General features: G+C 45.3%; 2 pseudogenes; both read right to left on the reverse strand.

Annotated features, from left to right (window-relative positions):
* Positions 1-9,288: 9,288 nt before the first annotated feature.
* On the reverse strand, positions 9,289-10,755 carry LOC148005349 (ornithine decarboxylase pseudogene; annotated as a pseudogene).
* Positions 10,756-17,296: 6,541 nt separating this feature from the next.
* Positions 17,297-18,534, reverse strand: LOC134479128 (pre-mRNA-splicing factor CWC22 homolog; annotated as a pseudogene).
* Positions 18,535-21,784: the final 3,250 nt, after the last annotated feature.

A 21,784-nucleotide genomic window follows, 5' to 3' on the forward strand; every position in this document is an offset into this window, starting at 1 on the left:
TTGAGGCAGAGGCATGAAGCTACAGAACCAGCCCTTGTGCTTAACAAGTGGAATACTAAAGAACAGCTGCTGGGTGATGGGCCTTATGCTGACTTACAGGAACAAAGCAGATCTGAAGGTGTAATGAACAATGGTAAGTTGCAACTTTAAGAGCTTGCGGTCTGGTTACAGAACCTGAGGAGGAAAATCTACCTCTTTACTAAAATAGGATTCTGGAGAATCCTTTAGAGAATTCTTACAGAGGTTAAGTTCAGCTGTTTATAGAACCCTGTTTATAGAACCCTATCAGACTCAGAAACTAGACAGTTGTTGATAGAAATATTGTCTTTTGAGGATGCAAACACAGAATGTAAGAGATCAATTAGACCATTGAAAGCATGTGGAGCCCATGTAGATGATTGCATATGGGAGACCACTGGTATAGTTTCTCAGGAGTATAATGGAAATATCACAGGGCAAATGGTGGCTAGAGATATCAGCAATCAAAATGCTTGATGTTTTAATTGTAGACAATTTGGTCATTTCCCAAGAAATTGTAAGGCCAAAGGTTCCAGAGTTCAAAATGGTAGGTGCATTGATTCTAGAGAATACGATAATCATAGCTAAGACCATGCAGGTTCTGGTTACTGTGAGCTACAGAGGCTTCTAGGCTACTGCAGCCTTTGACACTGGTCAAAGGATTTGCCAGTCTGAGTCTATATAACAAGGAAACCTCTTGCCATTGGGAACCAAACTGACCTGTGGATTGCTGTCTGTATGCAGGCAAGGCCAGGTACAAATCTTAACTAGTTACATGAGCCCGTGTTTGGGCAGTGGGAAAAGAAGGCAGGGCTGAAAGTTTTAGAGAGAGGGGACAGAATGATGACCAGGAAGAGATAGATGGAGGAAGGTGAACCGGATGCACATGGATCTGAGTCCTCTTCATCTTCTGTGTGTCTTCTTCCTGTCTGTCTCTTCGGATGAAGGAGGACATAATTGTTAGGGTTTCAAATTTTGGCCTGTGCCCTGACAGAACAAGCCAAGCCACCATGGTTCAGGTGAAGAGGTTAAATGAGAGAAGAGTAGAAGAGCAGAAAGGCGGCTGGCCATGGACATATGGCGGGAGGGATGGGGGGAGGGGGCAAGAGCAGCAAAGAACAAAGAGCAAGAGAAGTAAGAGAGGGGAAGACAGGGCAAGCAGCCCCTTTTCTAGTGTCAGGCATACCTGGCTATTGCCAGGCAACTGTGGGTAGTGCATACCTGGCTGTTCCCATGCAGCTGTGCTCTTTGAGCTTAGACAGAACACCAACATTCTCCCATTTTGGTTAAATTAAAAAAGAGTAGACTCAATGGTGAAGCAGGAATTGGGTTGTGATGTCTGACTTACTTCCTGCTTGCTTTGCACTGATGTCTCTTAAACCTAAAAAGATGGGGATGGGGTTATTTGTTCAGTCTAGTTTCCTGTATCCATGTTGTCCATGGTCTGTAGAACCATCCAAGTATAGGTCAGAAGGAACAGATCCAATAGAAGCATCTGTGTCTGTGAGAGGAGATTGGAACCTATGGAGGTCGCTTCTGTGGGGCTGTCCTGGGTGTAGTAATTGCCTGGACTTGGCAAGATGCTGAAACACACACTTCTTATAGGCAGAGAATAAGATTAAGCGCGTTTGGGAGAAAACTTTTTCTTAGTTGTACATTTGAAACCCAGAAGACTTCCACCCTTTGGAATAGGCAGTAAGTGGTATCTTCAGGCAGACGTACTTATCCGAGTGGAGTCTATTTGGCCCATAAAGGTAGGTCTGAGTGTTTCCTGTAGATTAGAAGTTTACCTTCTTTAAGATCTGCAGAGCAAAGGAGAAGCAAGAGTGTGCATGCACACACAACTGGGACACAGATGTGCACAGATGAGGCACTGTGCTTGGGTGGCAGAGTGAGCCGAAGTAGCAAAGTCCCGGACAAAAGGAGAGACCTTACTTGTACAAGGGTCTTAGTGGTCAGACACATGTGGGAACGCAGGCCTCACACACAGGGTTCCTGCAGAAAGGGGTCAGATCGGATTTTCACAGGCACAAACCAGGACCTACAGCAACAAAGAAAGGAGAAGAAGGAGACCCGGGTATGGGCCTGACAGAGACATTGTTTTCTGGTTAGTGTAAATTACATCCCAGGACATGGGGACAGGCAGTGAAGAACTAGAGACCCATGGGTGAGAATAGGGATTAATTGCCCTGACTTGAGCCTGGTCTAAAGTTAGAGCCAGTGCTCCTGAGCCAGAGAGCAGCCTATCCAGGTCTAGGCTGGCATTAATCTGTCTCAAAAGGAGAAAGAAGGTCTCACCCAAGGGAAAAGGTCCTAGAAAGGGAGGCTCCATGAAAGGATCTATCCCCAGAAGCAGCACAGCTAGCTCTCCAAGCTCAAGAATGCTCTCCTGAAACCATGTGTTCACAGGGAAAGTGAAGCCCTGAGGTAAAGAAAGTGCACAGAGGTTGAGTAAGTACCACTCACCAGCACATGCTGAAGAGGGCCCTCTAGTGGGTGGACAGCTAAGAGCAGGGGGCATCATGGTGATGGGGAAGCCTGAGGAGTGGTATAAGTCCTGAAGGCCCCCAGCAGCCAGCAGGTGGTGGTCTGATGTAGATGGTGAGGCAGCAGCTCTGATCGATTCCCTCTGATACTTGCAGAAGCCACAGAAGTTTTAATGACAGTGCCCATCAGCAGGATGCTCATTGGCAATCTCCGGTTATGTGCACAGAAGTGGCATATATCTCCATTGTTCCTTGCCACTGCCAGTGTGAGTGCATAACCCATGGCAAGCAAGTGTGACTGGGCCCGGCCCAGAGTGAACTGCGGGCAATGTGGTGATAGGGCAGGAGTGCATGGTTCATCCATCTCGGCCGATGCTCTCAGTTCCTGGCCCTAGGCAGCCAGAGCAGGCTGTGGGCTGCCTTGGGCAGCAGAGGCATACAGTGGGAGAGGCCTGTCCTCTACCCCTGAATTGGTGGCAGGGTGGTGGGAGCATCAGGGCATGTGAGCAAGGGGAAATCAAAATCCCCACGCAGGACATCCGTGTGAACAGCACTGATGTTAGGGTTCCTGCTTCAATCCCAGGTTTCTGCACCAATGTTAGGGTTTAGAATCTCAGCCCGTGCCCGGACAGAACATACCCAGCCACCATGGTTCCACGTGGGGAACTCTAGTGATAGGAGAGTAGAGGAGCAGACAGGCAGCTGGCATGTGCATGTCTATGGAGGGATGGTGAAGGGATTGAGAGAAGTAAGAGAGGGTAAGAGAGGGCAAGCAGCCCTGGTTATTCTGTCAAGCACAGCTGGCTGTTGCAGGGAACTGTAGGGCAGAGCTAACCTGGCTGTTCCCAGGTAGCTGTGTGGGTTTAGCTTAGACAGAAACAAACAATAATCATGGAAGGGCTCTGGGAAAGCTAGGGTCTGCAACCTTGAAAGGGTGGTCAAAATATTTGGCAGGAGATGGTGGAACAAGCCTCAAATTTAGAGCAGGGGGAGACACAGAGGTAATGAACTGGTAACTCCCACCGGGAAGGCCTGCCTTATCTTTGCATAGCAACTGTGCCCAGTAAACAAATTTGAAGTCTTTTTTTTTTTTTTTTAATTTATTGCACATGAGTACACTGTCCCTGTCTTCAGAAACACCAGAAGAGGGCATCAGATCCCATTGCAGATGGTTGTGAGCAATTGAGTCAGATGATGGCTGGGAATGGAGTCAGAACCTCTGGAAGAGCAGTTAGTGCTCTTAACTCCTGAGCCATCTCTCAAGCCCTGTCTCTTTTATCCACAGAATCAAAGGTTTTAGAGGAAAGCCCGTTGGACGAATCCTCAAAGCAGTGGTGGATAGAGAAGAGGCCAGGTTAGGGTTGGCAGTGGCCAACCCCTGAGTTAAGCATGGTGGAAAAGAGGAAAGGCGGAGGGGCTGGTAGCTTTGGCTGCAGGCCTGGGCTAAGATGGTGCTCATTTTATAACTACAGGCAACACTGAGGGGCCTGTCAGCTAGAGGACACGCAGCAGACAGTGCGAGTCATTTTTTTTTTTTTTGGTCAGAGAGGACATTCCAAGCATTAGGTATTTCTAATCCTATACATAGGTGCTCATGGAGGGTTAGCTTGGGATCTGGCCACAGATTCCTCTTACATTATCCCCACAAGTCAAATATAACCTAACCAATGGAGTGTGTGATCCCTTATGTTCAGGGGACATTGGGGATCGTCTTGGGGAGAAGTGGATTCACTTGTCAAGGACTTATGGTCCATCCAGGTTTAGTAGATGGGATTGCATGAAGTAAATAAAACCTGTTAAAGGTGAGATAGGGGATAGAACTGCTCAGCTGTTTCACTACATCCGGGGCAAGGCCGCTCCTGTGGAATGAACAGGGGCTTTTGGGAGCACTGAGAAGCATGTCCTCTGGCACACAGGTCTATGGTCAGATACCCAGGTTGTCCAAATACGGGTGTGGACATAGAAGGGTTGGTACATACAGGAGCTGATGTTAGTATACTTTCCCAAAATTCTTGGAATCCAGACTGGCCACCTCAGGTTTTGACAGAATTGATAGGAATTGGTAAATTATCGAGAATAGGGTGGTATCCAATGGATTGCCTGTGAAGGGCAAAAATAGAAATTGAGACATTATGTGGCTGACATACACATAAACCTATGGGGAAAGGTTGTTTTCTAACAATTGGTTCCTCAAAATATTGAAATATCTGAAAGCTCAACCAATAGAACAATGTGTTGATAGTGGAATGGAAACCTACAATATTATGAAGGGGATGTGCTTATGCGTATGTATCTACAGAGAATGAAAAACATGGCTACCAACAGAACTTTGTAAAGATCATATCTGACTAGGAAAAGCCTGTTTTCTGCTGAGACAGTGTCTTTACCCAGCAAACATCCCAGGTGATTCACAGACTGTGTCAGTTACAGGTTTCTCCTAACTGTGCAGGCAAATCAACTTGAAAAGTGCTAGCCCAGAAACAGGAAAACCAGATAGGGCAACAAATGCCACAGCTACGTTTTGTCAAACTAACCATTTTTTTTCTCCTTTGGGGCCCATACAGGAATTCTTCACCCCAATTCAGCAGGAAGCAGTTTTCTGAAGATCATCGCCCTAGTCCCTTAAGGTGGGGTGGATAGGTTTGGTCATTTGATGTGAAGTTATTGTTATCTAGGGTCGAAGAATATTATTGGTTATAATCAAACATTGATAAAAATGTACTCATTTTTGTACTTATATATTGGAAATTTAAGGTATTTTTGTTCCTTTATTTTCTATTGATAGAAATTTAAGGTTTTCACTTAATCACTGCATATTGACAGAAATTTAAGTTTTCATTTGAATAATTGTACATTGATAGAAATTTTAAATTATTTTGAAGTATTCTATATAGATAGTAACATAGGGTTTTGTTACTTATTTGACTATATTATACGAATGGCATTTATTGAAAATGTGATGGTTCTTACAATAATTCCGTTATGTGTAGATTTCTGATGAGAGGGAAAAGGACAATTCTTAAAGAAAAAGGGGGATATAAAGTGGAAATTTTAGTTTTTTGGAACATTCATTTTGCCAAAGGATGTTCTGCTGGGGAACACAGGTGAAAGGATGTTTGGATATAGCAGACACGTGAAAGGGCTCCTGATGAAGGAGTATAAATCCCCACAGACAGTGGGAGATGAGCCCTGAGCTTTGGTTTGCTCCACCTCGCCATTCATCAGTAAAAACACCGCATGTATTGGTTCGCCTTACATAGCGTTGTTGAGCCCAACTTGTGATAAAGCTGCCATGGAGAGAAGCTCGCCTAAGAACTGCTCCTGAGGGTCCTGCAGCAGCTTGTCACCTCTGTGTCCTGACCTCAGGTTGGTGGCCAGCCTGGTGGTTTCTTCAGGATTGAAGTACAGCTGCCTGGTGTCTATTTGCTGACAGTAGTGTACTGTGCCTACTGGTTCGAGCCTGTTTTCTGCCTGCCTAGAGGACTGGTCTGCAGCTGCTGAGTCCTGTTTGGTGTTTGCTCTGGGACTGAACAGCTGCCCAAGGAGATGGAACTCAATCCAGAGAACACTGAGGGGCCTGTGAGCTAGAGGACACCCTGCAAAGAGTGGGAGTTATTTTCCTTTTGGTCAGAGAGGACATTCCAAGCATTAGGTATTTCTAATCCTATACATAGGTGCTCATGGAGGGTTAGCTTGGGATCTGGCCACAGATTCCTCTTACATTATCCCCACAAGTCAAATATAACCTAACCAATGGAGTGTGTGATCCCTTATGTTCAGGGGACATTGGGGATCGATCGTCTTGGGAAGAAGTGGATTCACTTGTCAAGGACCTATGGTCTCTCCAGGTATAGTAGATGGGATTTCATGACGTAAATAAAACCTGTTAAAGGTGAGATAGGGGATAGAACTGCTCAGCTGTTTCACTACACCCAGGGCAAGGCCACTCCTGTGGAATGAACAGGGGCTTTTGGGAGCACTGAAAAGCATGTCCTCTGGCACACAGGTCTATGATCAGAGGCCCAGGTTGTCCAAATACGGGTGTGGACATAGAAGGGTTGGTACATACAGGAGCTGATGTTAGTTTGCTTTCTCAAAATTCTTGGAATCCAGACTGGCCACCTCAGGTTTTGACAGAATTGATAGGAATTGGTAAATTATCGAGAATAGGGTGGTATCCAATGGATTGCCTGTGAAGGGCAAAAATAGAAATTGAGACATTATGTGGCTGACATACACATGAACCTATGGGGAAAGGTTGTTTTCTAACAATTGGTTCCTCAAAATATTGAAATATCTGAAAGCTCAACCAATAGAACCATGTGTTGATAGTGGAGTGGAAACCTACAATATTATGAAGGGGATGTGCTTATGCATATGTATCTACAGAGAATGAAAAACATGGTTACCAACAGAACTTTGTAAAGATCATATCTGACTAGGAAAAACCTGTTTTTTTTCTGAGACTGTGTCTTTACCCAACAAACATCCCAGGTGACTCACAGACTGTCTCAGTGACTGATTCTCGTAACTGTGCATGCAAATCTACTTGAAAAGTGCTAGCCCAGAAACAGGGCTACAAATGCCACAGCTATGTTTTGTCAAACTAACCATTTTTTTCTCCTATGGGGCCCATACAGGATTTCTTCACCCCAATTCAGCAGGAAGCAGTTTTCTGAAGAACATCGCCCTAGTCCCTTAAGGTGGGGTGGATAGATTTGGTCATTTGATGTGATAAAATTGTTATCTAGGATGGAAGGTTTTATGACGAGAGATCGATAAAATACTTAAAGTCATTTTGTTTGCTCCACCTCCCCATTCTTCAGTAAAGACACTGCATGTATTGGTTCGCCTCACATAGCTTTGTTGAATTCAACTTGTGATAAAGCTTCCATGGAGAGAAGCTCGCCCAAGAACTGCTTGTATAGTTCCTGCAGCAACTTGTTACTTCTGTGGCCTGACCTCAGGTCGGTGGCCAGCCTTGTGTTGTTTTAGGCTTGAACTACAGCTGCCTGGTGTCTGCTAACTGGAAGGACTGGACTGTGGCTGCTGGTTTCTGCCTGCCTAGAGGACTGGTCTGCAGCTGCTGAGTCCTCTTTGGTGTTTGCTCTGGGACTGAACAGCTGCCCAAGGAGATGGAACTCAATCCAGAGAACTACTGCTGAGCAGGTCCACTTTCCCACATCCTAATAACTTTTCTCTTCCACTGCATCTGCTCTGTGGTGGGCTAGAGGAGAGCTTAAGAGGAGGTTTCAAAACTTTTATGCCTACAGCTGGCACCCAAAGTGCCTTAGGCCTAATGGGTAACTCTGCTTCTAATGTGTGGTAGAGGAAACTGTAGATTCTAATGGGTGAGCAATGTTACTGAAGGAAATTGGTAAAATGGCAGCTACAGTTGCTGGGTGCTATCCTACTGTGTAACTGGAAGATTTTGTTTTGTTTTGTTTCTGCTTTGTATGTTCAAATTCTCTTCTGAAATTTGGAGGGAAGGTCAATAACTCAGATCGTTCACTCAATTCTCTTCTGCTAGAAAGGACTTCAGACTTGGCTATGCATGTAGAGTTTTTGACTAGAAGTTGAAATGCTTGGAAGGCAAAACGGCAGAGGGAGAAGAAGGTTCAGGCTTGGTAAATGAGACTGGTAATGTACCCCATGATGAAAAGGGGAAAGAAATAGACTGGAAGGGAAACTGCTGCCCTGCCCTGCTCCCCATGCTTTCACTACCAGGTGCCCAAATGCCTCAGGGAGACAAGGGGCTGGGAAGAGCAGGAGGTAGTGCAGGCACAAAAGGGTGATGTGTGAGTGCACTCCCACAAGATATTCTTAGGCCTGCAGAAACACATGCATCCTTCCCAGCGTCTCTGCACCATGTGCCTGTTAGTGATGCTATTCCTGCCAATGACCTGACATGGAGACTGATAGAAATGCTAGATTTTAAAGCAGTTTAAAGAATCTATTATTTTGTATCATTTATACTCTTCCTCTGTCAAAGAAATGCTAAATAACTAGACCACAGCATGAGGTGATCCCACAAGATTGGAAGGGGTTGGTGTCAGCTGGTCAACAATTACAGTGGTTGTCGAGGTGGAGGCATGAAGCTACAGAACCAGCCCTTGTGATTAACAAGTGGAATAACTGTCACTAAAGACCAGATGCTGGGGAATGGGCATTATGCTGACTTACAGGAGCAAATCAGATATTACGGGGTAATTGAACAATGTTGTGTTACATCTTTTAGAGCTTGGGATTTGGTTGCAGAACCTGGGGGAAAATCTATCTCTTTTACCAATATAGGGTTCTGGAGAATCCTTTACAGAATTCTTACAGAGGTTGAGATCAGCTGTGAATAGAACCATATCAGAGTCTGAAACCAGACTGTCCTTGATGCAAATATTGGCCTTTGGGAATGCAAACGCTCAATGTAAAAGAGCAATTAGACCATTGAAATCATGTAGAGCCTCTATAGATGAATGGAAAAGGGAAACCACTGGTGTTGGTTCTCAGGAGTATAATTGCAAATATCAAAGGTCAAATTTTGGGTAGAGATTTCATAAATCAAAATACTTGATATTTTAATTGTGATCAATTTGGACATTTCCAGAGAAAGTGTAAGGTTAAAAGATTCAGCGTTCAAAATAAGAGGTGTGTTGATTCTAGAGAATATAGAGCTGAGAGAGAGAGAGAGAGAGAGAGAGAGAGAGAGAGAGAGAGAGAGAGAGAGAGAGAGAACATGAATAGAGAGAGATAGGAGATGGAGAAAGATCTACATGAATCTGGTTCATCTTCATCTTCTTGGCATCTCTCTGTCTCTGTCTGTCACTTTGAGGAGAAAAAAGACAGTCATGTCTTCCAATAAAGAGATACAACTGGAAAGGACTTCCAAAAGGAATGTTAAATAGTCCAACTTTGTCATATTTTTGTGTAACAACCATTTGCAATTATTCGTAAGTAATTTCCTCGATCTCTCATTTACCGTTATATGGATAGCATTCTGTTGGCTGATTCTGATAATCATGGGTTAGAGATTATGGTAACACAAAAAATTCTACCATGCTGGGGATTACAGAGTGCTCCAGAAAAAAAAATAAAGGGGAGATTCACTAGTTATCTGGGTTATAAAGTCCAACAAACAATTTAACCACAAAAGATACAGATCTGTAGGGACCAGTTGGGTACACCTCATGATTTCACCCAGATGCTCCTGATTTTCGTCAGATGCTGGATGAATAATTTTCTGCATCAGGGCCTTCCTATGTGCATGATCATAAGAAATGCAGTTAAATGATGCATACACTCCACCATTCACATAATGGTGGCTAGAGATATCAGGAAGATACCATGAAGGTTTGCTCATTGACTCCTCTTCATTGTCGGAGCCGGGCTGCTCCTTCTACACTTTCACTGGGCAATGATGTCGACTGCAAGTGTGAAAGCAGAGGAGACACAGTATCTGCCCGGCTCAGCTATGGTTCTCACTCCAGAGTCTGATGGCAAGTGCTCGTTCACAGCTGGGTGGATGACACTGTGTTCCCTTCAAATTTAAGCTTTGTATCTTCAGATCCAGGAGACCCACCAATTTCAAGCAGATGAACGCTGAAACCATCTTCAGTTTCCATGTCAAAGACACAGCGGGTGTGTGATGCTGCCTGCATGAAGGTCTCAGGGTCAGTACATCTACTGCCCTCATGGAAGCTGATGGTCCTTCTCCTGTTCATGAGAAGCCTGCTGGTTTTGAGTGTGGCACCAAACTTGACATTGAGGTGACAAAATGCTTTGGAAGTGTCAACGTCGATCTGCAAAACCAACTTTGCCTTTGGATGTGCTCTGGTGACTTCCATCAATTCAATTTCACTGACAAGGTCCTAATGTGGACTCCATTACTGGTGGCATACTTGACTGGAGACACTGGTTTACAAGGATTTGCATAGGTAATGCTCTCTGGACGCACCCCAAGTCTCTAGACCAACGTTATTTCAGTCTTGCTGGCACAGTCAAGTCATGTAGCAGTTACAGCTAGGGCTCTGCTGTCCTTTCATTTGTCTGTGTGAAAGGGAGTCACAGGGCAAGAGCTTTCAGGCACCTCAGACGCTGTTTTAGAATGTGTTCAAGGTCTGTAACTTAGAAAGAATCCCTATCGTCAGGGGAAGATTTCTTTCTATTTCTTTCCCTTTTTTTCCTCTAGAATGTCTTTGGCATTAAAGCCTAAATTGAGGATGTGGCAACCAAAGTTTTCCTTCCTAAAGCTGCTCATGGTTCTTGATACGCTTACAGAAAACAGCACTGGGCCACAGCTAGCCAGACCTGTGGTGAGGAAAACAACAAACCCCGAGGACCACACAGCCATTAGTGGAAGCTGATCCAAGGTGGCACTAAGCTTATGTCTAGGCTGCCTGTTGGTGACATCTGCAGGAACTGCCCTCAATATTCTTAATGTTGGTGAAAATGGAACAACAGCACCCGAGAGAGGTTATTGAAAAAACTGAGGAACAAGGCCAACCAATGTAAGGATGTGTAGACATGAGAAGGGAACCTGGTAATTGTATTATGGGATGTGGTTATGCTTATGCATCTACAGAGATTGAAAAATACGGCTACCAACAGAAGCTTTTAATGTTTAGATCTGATTAGGGAAAACCTCTTGTGAGCTGAGACAGTGTCTCCACAAAGCAAACATCCCAGGTGACTCACAGACTGTGTCAGTTAATGATTCTTCTACCTGTGCATGCAAATCAACTTCAAAAGGGCTAGCACAGAAACTAGAAAGACAGATTGGGCAACAAAGGCTACAGCTACCTTTTCCTCAAACTAACCATTTTTTTTTCTCCCTGGGGCCCATACAGGAATTCTTCACCCTGTTTCAGCAGGAAGCAGTTTTCTGAGGATCGTCGCCCTAGTCCCTTAAAGTGTGGTGGATAGGTTTGGTCATTTGATGTGTTCTAATTGTTATCTAGGATGGAAGGTTATTATTGGTTATGATCAGAGCTTGATAGACATTTAAAGTCATTTTGTTGGAATAGTTGTGTATTAGAACTTTAAGGTATTTTGTTTCCTTATGATTTTAGAATTTTCAGATTTTTGTTTTATCATTACATATTGATAGCAACTTAAGTTTTTGTTTGAATTGTACTTCAATAGAAAATTTAAATTGTTTTGAAGTGTTGTATATTGATAGAAAGGTAAGGTTTTGTTAATTGAGTATAGTCTACATAATGGCATTTTTTGAAAATGTGATGGTTCTTACAATAATTGCCATTGTGTGTAGATTGCTAATGATAGGGAAAAGGACAATTTTTAAAGAAAAAGGGGATATGAAGTGGAAACTTCTAGTTCTTTAAAACATATATTTTGCCAAACGATTTGCTCAGGCACAGAGATGAAAGGACGTCTTCCTAACGCAAACATGTGAAAGACTTATCCTGAAGCAGACACAGGGAAAAGGCTGTTTGGATATAGCAGACAGTGAAAGGACTCTTGATGAAGGAGTATAAATCTGACCCCACAGACTGTGGGAGATGAGCACTGAGCTTTGGTTTGCTCCACCTGGCCATTCTTCAGTAAGGACACCGCATGTATTGGTTCCCCTTACATAGCATGGTTGAGCTCAACTTGTGATAAAGCTGCCATGGAGAGAAGCTCACCCAAGAACTGCTTGTATAGTTCCTGCAGCAGCTTGTCACTTCTGGGGCCTGACCTCAGGTCAGTGGCCAGCCTGGTGGTTTCTTCAGGATTGAAGTACAGCTGCCTGGTGTCTGCTTCCTGAAAGGACTGGATTATGGCTGCTGGTCGAGCCCGTTTTCTGCCTGCCTAGAGGACTGGTCTGCAGCTGCTGAGTCCTGTTTGGTGTTTGCTCTGGGACTGAGCAGCTGCCCAAGGACATGGAACTCAATCCAGAGAAAGACTGCTGAGCAGGTCCACTTCCCCACATCCTAATAACTTTTCTCTTCCACTGCATCTGCTCTGTGGCGGGCTAGAGGAGAGCTTAAGAGGAGGTTTCAAAATACTTACGCCTACCAGTGACACCCAAAGTGCCTTAGGCATAATGGGTAACTCTGCTCCTAATGTGGTTGAGGGAACTGTAGATTCTGAGGGGTGAGCAATGTTACTGAAGGAAATTGGTAAAATGGCAGCTGCAGTTGCGGGTAGTATCTTACTCTGTGTTCCTGGAGGGGGATTTTTGGTTTTCCTTTGTATGTTCACATGCTATTCTAAAATTTGGAGAGAAGGTCGAAAACTCAGAAGTTTCACTCAATTCTCTTCTGCTAGAAAGGACTGCAGACTTTGTAATGCACATAGAGATTTCAACTAGAAGTTGAAATGCTTGGAATGCAAAAAGTCAGGGCGAGAACAAGGTTCAGGCTTGGTGAATGAGACTGGTAATGAATGTACCCCATGATGAAAAGGGGAAAGAAATAGACTGGAAGGGACAGGGCTGCCCTGCCCTGCTCCTCGAGCTTTCACTACCAGGTGCCCAAATGCCTCAGGGAGACAAGGGGCTGGGAAGACCAGGAAGCAGCACAGGTACAAACTGGTAATGTATAAGTGAGTGCATTACCACAGGTTTTGCTTGGGCCTCCAGAGGCACCTTCATCCTTCCCAGTGTCTCTGCAGCATGTGCCTGCTACTGGTGCTATTCCTGCCACTGAGCTGACCTGGTGACTGATAGAAATGCTAGATTTAAAGTATTTTGAAGAATTTGTTGTTTTGTATCATTTACATTCTTCCTATATTAATGAAACACTAAATAACTAGACCACAGCATGAGGTGATCCCACAAGATTGGATGGAAGGGGTTGGTGTCAGCTGTTCAACAATTACTGTGGTTGTGGTGGTAAAGGCATGAAGCAAGCTACAGAACCCGCCCTTGTAATTTCGCAAGTGGAATAACTTATTAAAGAACAACTACTTGGTGAAGGATGTTATGCTGACTTACAGAACCAAATCGGATCTGAGGGTGTAATTGAACAATGTTGTGTTGCAACTTTAAGAGCCTGTGGTCTGGTTGCAGAACCCGAGGAGGAAAATTTACCTCTTTACTAAGATAGGATTCTGGAGAATTCCTTTAGAGAATTCTTACAGAGGTTAAGTTCAGCTGTTTATAGAACCCTATCAGACTCAGAAACTAGACAGCCATTGATAGAAATATTGGCTTTTGGGGATGTAAACACAGAATGTAAGAGAGTAATTAGACCATTGAAAGCATGTCGAGCCCTATAGATGAATGCATAAGGGAGACCACTGGTATAGGTTCTCAGGAGTATAATGCAAATATCACAGGGCAAATGGTGGCTACAGATATCAGCAATCAAAATGCTTGATGTTTTAACTGTAGACAACTTGGTGATTTCCCAAGAAATTGTAAGGCCAAAGGTTCCAGAGTTCACAATGACAGGTGCATTGATTCTAGAGAATACAGTAACCGTACCTAAGACCTTGCAGGTTCTTTTTACTGTGAGCTACAGAGGATTCTAGGCCACTGCAGCCTTTGACATTGGTCAAAGGATTTGCCAGTCTGAGTCTGAATGAGGTAACCTCCTGCTATTGGGAACCAAACTGACCTGTGGATTGCTGTCTGTATGCAGGTGAGGCCAGGTACAAATCTTAATTAGTTACATGAGCCTGTGATTGGGCAGTGGGAAAAAGAAGGCAGGGCTGAAAGTTTTAGAGAGGGGACAGAAAGGTGACCAGGAAGAGATAGGAGATGGAGGAAGATGAACCGGATGCACATGGATCTGAGTCATCTTCATCTTCTCTGTGTCTTCTTCCTGTCTGTCTCTTCAGATAAAGGAGGACATAATTGTTAGGGTTTCGAATTTTGGCCTGTGCCCTGACAGAACATGCCAAGCCATCATGGTTCAGGTGAAGAGGTTAAATGAGAGAAGAGTAGAAGAGCAGATTGGTGGCTGGCCATGGACATATGGGGGGAGGGATGGGGAAGGGGACAAGAGCAGCAAAGAACAAAGACTAAGGGAAGTAAGAGAGGGTAAGACAGGGCAAGCAGCCCCTTTTCTAGTGTCAGGCATACCTGGCTATTGCCAGGCAACTGTGGGTAGTGCATACCTGGCTGTTCCCATGCAGCTGTGCTCTTTGAGCGTAGAACACCAACATTCTCCCATTTTGGTTTAATTAAAAAAAAAAATAGTAGACTCGATGGTGAAGCAGGAATTGGGTTGTGATCTCTGACTTACTTCCTGTTTGCTTTGCGGCGATGTGTCTCCAGAACCTAAAAAGATGGGGATGGGGTTATTTGCTCAATCTAGAGATGCTGACTCCCTGTTGTCTATGGTGTGTGGAACCAACTGAGTATAGTTCGGAAGTAACCGATCCAATAGAGGCATCTGTGTCTGAGAGGAGATTGGAACATCTGGAGGTCGGTTCTCTAGGGCTGTCCTGGGTGTAGTAAGCGCCTGGACTTGATGAGGTGCTAGAACATGCATACTTATTATAGGCACAGAATAAAATTAAGCATGTTTCAGGAGACAAGTAAACTTTTTCTTAGATGGAAATTTGAAAAGCAAGAGGACTCCCACCCTTTGGAATAGGTTGTATGTGGATGTTGAGGCAGATGAACTTATCTGAGTGGAATCTATTTATTCCATAAGACATAGGTCTGAGTGGGATTCCTGTAGTTTATAAGTTTCCATTCTTTAAGATCGGCAGAGCAAGGTAAAAGAGGGAGCACTCAAGTACCCGTAGTTGGGACAGTGGTGTGGACAGCTGGGGCAATGAGTGCAGGTGGTGTTGTTAGAACGCTGGAGCAAAGTCCCGGACAGAAAGAGAACTGGCTTATGCAAGTGTCCTAGGGTCCCAGATAGTAGGAAACGGGCCTGATAGACAGGGTTCCTCCGAAAAGGGGTCAGACCTGCTTTTCACAGGGCAGGAACCAGGAGCTACCGCAACAAGCATGGGAGAAGAGGGGGAGGCCTGGGAATGGGGCCAGACAGAGAGAATGGTTTCTGGTTAGTGTAAATTAGACCAAAACATCCCAGGAAATGGGGACAGGCATTGAAGACCTATAGACCCATGGGTGAGAATAGGGATTAACTGCCCCAACTTGTGCTCGGGCTAGATTTAGAGCCGGTGCTCCTGGGCCAGAGAGCAGTCTATCCAGGCCTGGGCTGGCATTAAACCGTCTCAAAAAGAGAAAGTCTCACCAAAGGAAAAGTTCCTAGAAGGAGGCTCTGTGAAAGGCTCTATCCCCAGAGGTAGCTCCAGTAGCTCCAAGCTCAAGAATGCTCCCCTGAAACCCTGTGTTCCCCATGGAAAGTCAGGCTCTGAGGTAAAGTGCACAGAGGTTGAATAGGTACTGCTCACCTGCATGTGCTTGAGGAGCGCGCTCTCCTTGGTTGGCAGCTATAAGCAGGGCATCCTATGGAACGGGAGGCCTGCTGGAGTGGTGTACGTCCTGAGATCCCCAGCAGCCAGCAGTCGTTGGTGGTTTGATGGTGTCGATGTTGTGGCAGTAGCTGTAATCAAATCCCTGTGATGCTCACAAAAGTGGCAGCAGATGTAATGGCAGGGCCCAACAGCAGGACGCTTGGTAGCAATCTCGAGTCATGTTCACAGAAGTGGCATTCCTCTCCGTTCTTCCTTGCCAAGCCAGGGAGAGCACGGAGCCAGTTGTGAGCAACTGCAGCTTTACCCACAGACCTGGGTGAACTGTTGACAATGCAGTGATAAGGCTGGAGTGCACAGGTTTCCTCCACCTCCACCAAGGTTCTGCCAGGAGAAGCTGGTGGTTGCTGTGGGCAGTAGAGGAATGTGTTGGGAAAGGCCTATCCTCTGCCTCGGGGTCAGCAGAGGAATGGCGGAAGTAAAAGGCCATGTGGGCAGTGGGAAATCAAAATCCTCACCTGGGGCATCCGAGTCACGGCGCCAATGTTAAGGTTCCTGGTTCCATCCCTGCTTTCAGAACCAGTGTTAGGGTTTTGAAGAGTAGTCAGTGCTCTTAACCCCTGAGCCATCTCTCCAGCCCTGTATCTCTTGTCCACAGTATCAAAGGTCTCAGAGGCAAGCCAGTGGCAAGAACCCACAAAGCTGTTGCGGAGAGAGAAAGAGGCCGGGTTAGGGTTGGCAGTGGCCAATCCCAGAACTCAGCATGGTGGTGGAAGAAGAAAGGCAGGAAGGGCTGGTGGCATTGGCTGTAGTCTGGGCATGAGGTGGTGGTGATTGTAAAACTACAGGCAGCCCTGTAAGCTAGAGGCCCCTCAGGACATTGGAGACATTTTCCTTTTGGTCAGTCAGGAGGTACCAAGCAGGCAAGAAAAGTAGGTATTTCTGATCTTATACATGGCTGCAGAGAAAGTGTAGATTTGATCTGGCCATTGATCCCTCTTACATTATCCCCAAAAGTCACATGATATAAGTGGACCACTGGTGTGGATGGTCCCTTACCTTCAGGGACAGTGGGAATAATCTTGGGAAGAAGTGGATTCACTTCTCATGGACTCATGGTATAGTAGATGGGGATCCCTGGAAGAAATAAAACCTGCTAAAGGGGAGAAGCAAATAGAATTGCTCAGCTGTTTCCCTACATCCGGGGCAAGACTGCTCCTGTGGGCTCTATTGTGGGCTAGAGCATAACTTAAGAGGAGGTTTCAAAACCTTTATGCCTACAGGTGGCATCCACCGTGACTTAGACATAACGGGTAACTCTGCTTCTAATGTGGTAGAGGAAACTGTAGATTCTGAGGGGTGAGCAATGTTCCTGAAGGAAATGATAAAATGGCAGCTACAGTTGCTGGGTGCTATCATACTGTGTAACTGGAGGGGATTTTTGATTTTGCTTTGTATGTTCATATACTATTCTGGAAGTTTGGAGGAAACTGATCATCCTCTTCCACTAAGTCAAGTCCTTCCAGAATAACAGGGTGGTCCTTGAATCCATCCTTCCGTACAGCAAACATCACTTCAATCATGTACTGGACTCTTTTGTCAATCTCGGACTCATGCACAATGTTTCGCAGGCGTTCAAAGATTGCATTGATTCCCCTTGGTGACACCTGGGTTAATTTGAGACCACACTCCTTGAGGAAGCCGATAGCTACTTCAACACTGTCATCTGTTGGTCTCTCTAGCAGCAAAGTGAGCATCTCCAGGCACAGAACCTCATGTGCCACATTTTGATTAATAAGATGTGCCACAGATTTTGAAGCAGTCAGGCAAAGTTGCTTATCGTTCCTTCGGTATCCTTTCCGAAAATTAATAATTAGTCTCTTGAGGATCAGTTCTCCAATCTGTGGGAACTTTGAGTTGATTATCGCCACCAAAGCTGCATAAAGGTGAGTGAAGATGGGAGAAGCGCTCTGTGCTTGCAGAACAGATCTGGACAGCAGTCCTCTCCCTCTGACGATGTTCTCTTGAAGGAGCTCTTGAATAATGATGCTTATATTCGAGATGTTGACCTTGTTGATGAGACCATTGATGGATTTCTTCAGAGCCTCCCAGCTCATCCTCTGGTATGCTAAGCTGTTTTTATCCGTAATCTGCTCCTGCATCATCCTGAGCTTTGCAGGAGGAATATACGCTCCCCCGGTGCGGGTGAGCAGCGGGTCCTGCTCATCCTTCTTCTTCTTCTTCGATGTGGGTTCTTCCTGAGTAGAACTCTGGCTCACTCCTCGGTCTGGGCTCCTCCTTTCCGGAGACGGGGATTTCCGGGACCGTTTCCGATGGTCTGCGTCTCTTTCTCTCTCTCTGAGTTTCTCTTGGTCCCTGCTTCGTGATTCCATGCTGTCATCGTAAGAGTATCCTCTTCTGGATCGCTCATAGTCTGACTGGCTGTAATCAGAATAGTCTCTATCCCAGGGGGACCGGTCTTGTTCTGTATATCTGTCTTCTGGGGAGGAGCTCCTCCGGTGGTATGAATTGTGGCTCTCCCTTCTGTCGTGACCAGAGGATTTCATGTGTGCCACACTACTTTTCATTTTCTGCTGTCGGCTGACCCGATAAACCAGATTCTTCAGGTTTTTTCAAGTGACACGTACTCAATGGTCTGAGTTCCTTGTCAGTTTTCTGTCTCCACATGTCACCTAAAGCTCCACCACGCCACCATCACACCGGAAGTGATGTTGTGTGTTCTTTTATGTGAGGGTTTGAGTGTAGGAAAGTGTGTGGCTGGGCCGTGTTTCCGCCGAGATATCTAGCAGATATCTTGGGGCACCACAGTGAGGACCTAGCGGGGTAAAAGCAAATACTATTTTCTATTTTATATATTTTTACAGCAACAGACTCTAGCTCTAAATTTCTTAATTTTGGATGCACATGGCCGCTCTGCTGCAGATCGCCATGCTGCTACTACACCTATGACTAATACAGAAGTAAAGTGAAAAGATGTCTTAACTGGTGAATTGTGTGGCCCAGATCCCATGCTTTTGAGACCTAGGGGAGCTATTGTGTTTTTCCACAGAATCAAGACAATCCAATCTGGGTACCTGAGCGTTTGACTCGCAAACTGCCTCCTGCTCCTCCTGACGATAGAACTATGCACTCTATTATTGCTGGGAATGGTAATCCAGGTTGATTCACTCACGCTGTGGGCTATTGCCAGATCCTGGCCAGTACCTATGCCAGTTCATAGCAATTCTACTGTTTTGCCAACTTTTTTCTCCACCTCCTGTTTGCGTGATATTCCCTGTATAGTGCAAAATGGAGAATTGCCCCAACGGTATACTGCCACTAGTCTTTCCTTGTTGTGTACATTATGTTTTACTCTTAAAAACTCCTCCCAGCCTTCTATATGGCTGCGAAGGACCACATTGGCTAATTGGTTAGATCCTATGAGCAGTAGTGCTATGGGCACTGGGGCCATCCTGGCTGCTTTAAGACAAGTTACCCAAGGAGCCTCTTCAGGCAGCAGAGACACATCGATAATTCCGCTGATCTGAACATCACAACTTTAATTATGATGCATAATTGTAGTTTTCCATCATGGCCGGGGCAAGGCAATCACACACTAGATAACTCTACCTATCGTAGAGACTTACCCACTTGGCATCTGGCTTTCTATTAGCTAATCAATGGATAGATTTAATCCAAGAACAAATTGAAGCATTATATCATATGACACAGCTGTCCTGTGTTTCCTCCCTTAGAGGTTTATGCATTAATCCTTTGCAAGCTAATTTTTCTCAGTATTCTCAACAGGGCAAAGAAATCTCGAATTACCTGAAAGGAAACTGGTCCATGAAATCAGAGCAACTATCGAGACAATTGCTGATGCAAATTGCTGTCCTTAACAACACTAGATTGGAACCCATCACGTTTGGAGATTTCACCTCATGAATTACTAATGCTTTTTCCTTTTTTAAGGAATGGGCTGGCATGTTTGCCTGGGGGGCCATTGTCCTCTTGGGATGTGGAGTATGTCTATGGCTCTTCTGCCGTTTACAACGAGAACATGCTAGACACAAAGCGATTGTTTACCAGGCTATGGTCGCCATTGAAAATGGTGCGTCTCCCAACATATGGCTGCCCTCTTTAAAAAATTAAGAGTTCACCCTAGATCATTTTTGTCATGATCATGTGAAGTCATTGTATCCAGAGACGGGCAACTTTCCTCGGGCTTGGACCAACCTAAGACACGGCGCCTGGTGGCAATAGGGTAACCCAATGACGGGCAAGACCAAGTCTCCTATAGGAACGACCTAAGACAGGAGCAATGGCAATATTGATGTGACACCCTGATCTAGACAAGTCATAGACAGATGTGGCTACACCCCGTTTAAACATACAGGCTGGTCAAATGCTCCTCTGCCCAGTTTCTCCCCCAATAAACACACACTTATAGCCCAGAACGGTGTGTTACTGCATAAGTTGATTTCTCGCCATTGGGGTGCAGTCCTAACTCCAAGAGTGGCTCGCCATGGCCGAGCTGGGCACTCTGTGAGGCATGTCTGATCTCTCTCAGACCACTACTTCTATCTAATTATTTTATAAAACAAAAAAGGGGGAGTTGTAGGGAGTGGCACATATAGATAAAAAGATGGCGCTGACATCCGGTGGTTGTTTGTGGTAAACAACCGTACAGTGCATGTGTTGGCATACCTCCGGCATCTACAAGGCCAGGGTGATATTCCTGCTAATAAGGTATTTCATGCTCCACCAATCCCTAAAGGACAAATATACAGCCATAGTCTGTTTTGTATATAAGGCGAGTGCCTTTGTTGCTCGGGGTCCCCCGTATCGACAATGTGGTGTTCCCTGAAATAAAGGCTGTTGAGAAGAATCCGACAGTGTTGCATCTTCCTTGCTGGCCGAGGTGGGCGTGACACTTAACAAGACAAATAATACAATGTCCTACATTTTGGGTGATTGGGGCTAGTTCTTTAAATGAATCAATCCTGCTCCTCAAATTGGGAATCTGAGTGTCCAAATGCTAAAGATCCTCAACCCTAAAAGGTTTTTGATTGATCAACAAAGAGCCAACAGGCAATGACTAGGCAGGTAGACTGAGGCAGGCTTGTATGTGTCTGCTCTTCTTCTCTGCCATGGTGATCTCCCCCCCTTCTTCTGTCCTAGTTCCTAGCCCCTGCATATCTCAAAGTTCTGCAATTATGGAGATGCCTGCACAAATTAAAAGTGAAAATGCTCTCACATATTGTCTTAGTGAGGTTTTTCTAGAGTCACAGAACTTATTGGTAGTCTCTACATACTAAGAGAATTGGTTAATGACTTACAGTCTGTAGTCTAACTCCCCAACAATGATCAGCAGCAGCAGCTGTGAATCTAGGATCTAGCACTGGTTTCCCCCCAGAAGGCAGGCAGGCAACAAAGGACAGACTCTTTCCTTCCAAAAATGTCCTTAAGTAAGTCTCCAGCAGAAGGTATGTCCCAGATTAAAGGTGTGTACCACCACACTGGCTCTGGGGCTTGCTTTGTCCCAGGTGACCTTGAACTCAGATCTCTTTGCCTTAAGCTCCTGGGATTCATAGTCACTTTGCCTCAAGATCTTCATACCAAAATCCAGGCCAGAAACCTATATCTCCCAGCCTCAAGATCAGGATCTAAGGTGTTGGTGGTCTGATGGCTTAGCTGGTGAGACAGCAGCGGTGATTTAATCTCCGTGATGCACACAGAGGTGGCAGGAGGTGTAAAGGCACTGCTCAACATCAGGACCCTCAGTAGCAATCTCGGGTCATGTGTGCCCAAGAGGCTTGCACTGCAATTCTAGGGCAATGTGACTTTGTCCTGGGAGTGCACAGTTCCATCCATCTTTACAAAGGTTCCCTGCCACAAGCCCAGGGTAGCCCAGGATGGTCCCAACTGCAGACAACAGACATGTGGTG

Source organism: Rattus norvegicus, chromosome 6 (assembly GCF_021556685.1).
Source record: "Rattus norvegicus strain SHRSP/BbbUtx chromosome 6, alternate assembly SHRSP_T2T, whole genome shotgun sequence".
NCBI classification, from domain to species: Eukaryota; Metazoa; Chordata; class Mammalia; order Rodentia; family Muridae; genus Rattus; species Rattus norvegicus.